General features: G+C 42.0%; 1 non-coding gene across 1 annotated transcript; it reads right to left on the minus strand.

Moving 5' to 3' along the window:
- Positions 1-540: 540 nt before the first annotated feature.
- Trnas-cga (transfer RNA serine (anticodon CGA)) lies at positions 541-614 on the minus strand. The gene has a single exon. It is a non-coding gene; the product is annotated as a tRNA-Ser (tRNA).
- Positions 615-3,755: the final 3,141 nt, after the last annotated feature.

Here is a 3,755-nt window from a genome sequence, read left to right on the forward strand (position 1 = left end):
CAGTATTTAATACTTCTTGGATTGTAATGAAATAAATATGATAAAATATTTCAGAAAATGCGAGATTCTTATTGAATACATTTGGCTCTTCTCTTTTTTTTTCTCACACACAGACTCGTGAATTTCAATAACGTCCATGATTACGATCACAGATGTGGGTTTGAATTTAATTCCCTTACGACGACGTTTATCTTCGCTATGCTTGATTCCACGCTCTTGATACTGATTTCATTAATAGCCTCATTTGAAGTTTCCCAAACTCGTCTTAACATTTACCGAAGTCTTCCTTGATTTCGTCTTCGCATTTCATTATTTCATAACACACATTACCAATGAATTATCTGAGCTCCTCGCGGATGATCTTAATGTAATTTTGCCTTTACTGTACTTCCAGTAATTACTAGACCGTAGATTTCTAACTTAACCTCGTCTCTGGTGACTAGACTCGGTTTTGTTATAATGCAAAACCCTTATTACCTGCCATTTTAATAATATTATGAACCAGTGTAATGTAACTTCCTGGTGGCAGATTAAAACTGTGTGCTCGACCGAGACTCGAACTCGGGACCTTTGCCTTTCGCGGGCAAGTGCTCTACCGTCTGAGCTACCGAGCACGACTCACGCCCGGTCTCACAGCTTTACTTCACCCAGTATCTCGTCTCCTACCTTCCAAACTTTACAGAAGCTCTCCTGCTGACCTTGCAGAACTAGCACTCCTCAAAGAAAGGATATTGCGGAGACATGGCTTAGCCACAGCCTGGGGGATGTTTCCAGAATGAGACTTTCACTCTGCAGCGGAGTGTGCGCTGATATGAAACTTCCTGGCAGATTAAAACTGTGTGCCCGACCGAGACTCGAACTCGGTACCTTTGCCTTTCGCGGGCAAGTGCTCTACCATCTGAGCTACGGAAGCACGACTCATGCCCCGTCTGACAGCTTTACTCCTTCCAGTATCTCGTCTCCTACCTTCCAAACTTTACTGAAGCGGGTTCGCAGGAGAGCTTCTGTAAAGTTTGGAAGGTAGGAGACGAGATACTGGCAGAAGTAAAGCTGTGAGACCTGGCGTGAGTCGTGCTTCGGTAGCTCAGATGGTAGAGCACTTGCCCGCGAAAGGCAAAGGTACCGAGTTCGAGTCTCGGTCGGGCACACTCTTTTAATCTACCAGGAAGTTTCATAACAGCCCACACTCCGTTGCAGAGTGAAAATGTAATGGTTCAAATGACTCTGAGCACTGTGGGACTCAACTGCTGTGGTCATAAGTCCCCTAGAGCTTAGAACTACTTAAACCTAACAAACCTAAGGATATCACACACATCCATGCCCGAGGCAGGATTCGAGCCTACGACCGTAGCGGTCGTGCGGTTCCAGACTGAAGCGCCTATAACCGCGCGCCCACTCCGGCCGGCCAGAGTGAAAATCTCATTCAGGAACCAGTGTAATATTTATGCAAGTAACTTCTGGCAGATTGACGCCATTTAATTTCCTCTGCCATCATTTATGCACATTCATCTAAACTTTGAAAGCTTTATTCTTAGAGTTTTTCGCGTCATCAGTCTTTTGAATGATCTGATGCAGCTCGCCACGAATTCTTCTTCTGTGTTAAACTCCTAATGTCAGAGGAGCACTGGCAACTTATGTCCTCAATTATTTGCTACCTGTGTTTGAATCGCACACAAACGAGTTTTAATCTGCTTGCTGACATCCACAAATCGTGGTTCTGCTGCCGACAGCTGAAAATTGCACGACGTACAGCTTTCAGAACTGCTGAAACACCTTTATCGGCTTCGCTGCTAATGTGTCCGTTCCCATCCCCAGCCGCTGATTCTTTCACCCGGGGCTTATGGCTTCTTCAGTGGACTCCCTGGACTGCTTTCTGCGCGGGGTAGTAACGGATTACGACGAAATCTTCTTAGCATCACCACTCACGTAATCCATAGGTCACACATACGAATTTTAGTATAACTTATTCGTGTATTCCGACGTTAAATGAGACTTAAGCCTCTTTTCATATACTGCATATACGAGTACGTAACAACAAAACGGTTCCTAGCACAAGTCCTCACTGTCCAAACGTAGTTTAAGTACGTTACAATATAGTTGAAAAAGAGTTCATGTACAGTTCTCTTTTGCAGTTTCTACTGTTCACATTCTTCTCTAATAATATTAAGCCCCATTTCCTCAAAGGACCACTCTTTAATCCTCAAAGACATTCCTCGCTGGAGATTCCAGGTACGGCTGTACTGAAATGAAAGGGAATTGGGAAATGGGAATAACTACAACTTGTAGCACCAATGTGACGAAAGCAGCCAGCGTCATCCCACATATTCGATATTCATTCATTCTTTCCTGTTCTGCGTTACCACAGATAACATGCAACCTTGCCCATTTGAACTGGAAACGCAGGAAATGCGAGAAGCCTGTATGTGCCCTGAAAGCTGATATTCTGCAAGGTTTACCCACCTCATGTCTTCTATAGATGTCCTGTCCATGCACAGATGTAGCACTCAGGTGACGAATCCGTTGTGTGTGAGATGACGTTGTAAGGAACAAGGGACATAGCTAAGGCTCCTAGGGATACGAAATAATGTCAGGAATTTATGTCAGGAATTCCTGAGTGTTTTCTTTAATTAGCATACGAATCACGTAATAGCCAAAAAGTCAATCTGCTGTAAGAGCATTTTACAAATTTACGACTACAATGTCGTAGGTATCAAGATCTGTGCTTGAAACACTAAAAAAACACTCTACATCAAATACATTGCAAGAATTAATTTCACATAAGACTTCTCTTACGGCGTGCAACTCATATCTTCTCCTAGATATGTGTGTACGAATACTTATTGCCGCAGTACCCTAAACCATTTCTGGTCTAATATTCTCATGTTCTGCTAGAAGTTACTTACAGGGCTACGAAAATAATCAGTTCTCCATCTGTAGGTTTGAAACATATCTTACAGGACATACAAACGAATTTTTAATTCTAATTTAGATGCAAAGTTCTTAATATGGTATGAAGTGGGAATATGACTAATGTGTACGAAAGAAGACATAACATACTTAATGTGTTTGCTGTAGAATTCTTATAGCATTGCGTCTCTGTGTATCATGTGTTACACTTTCGTCTTGATTACTCGTGTCAGTGTATCGTGGACGTAAAATTTGTTTCACGTTGGGATATTTCCTTTGTTATACCCATGCAACTTAGTACCACAGTACGACTTACACTACCGTATACTCTGAATTGTCAAAACATACTGTAATATAACATTTCTAATGTTGAGACGCCTGTACCGGCACATTCAGAAAGACAACAAATAAAAAACAAAATAAACAAATAAATTCAGAATTTAATCATGCGGCCCTAAGTCGGACTACACCGGAAAGCCTCCCGTAATCGACTCGACTGCCAGTCTCACGCTCCTGAATAAGTTGTTGGTAGTCAGCACGCATCATTTGCACAGAGTGCATTTTTAGGAGGGATAAGAAGACGGACGAAGTTCTTCGTCTGAATACCTTTATTGCAGTGGTGTCGATATTTGTTATTAAAATGAGATCTGAAGTGAATGAATAATTGCTTATTATAGAGAGGTTATTTAAAGCGATGGGTAATTAGCCCTGTGACATGCTTTACAAAATTTAAACAAATCGGAATTAGAAATTTGACCCGCTGTATCCTGCTATCGCAGAATGTCAGATTGTCCTGCTATTAAACAGGCGTAATTGCTCTCCAAAGGGGAATTCACTGTATCATCCGT

This window comes from Schistocerca serialis, chromosome 4, assembly GCF_023864345.2.
Source record: "Schistocerca serialis cubense isolate TAMUIC-IGC-003099 chromosome 4, iqSchSeri2.2, whole genome shotgun sequence".
In the NCBI taxonomy this organism is placed as follows: Eukaryota; Metazoa; Arthropoda; class Insecta; order Orthoptera; family Acrididae; genus Schistocerca; species Schistocerca serialis.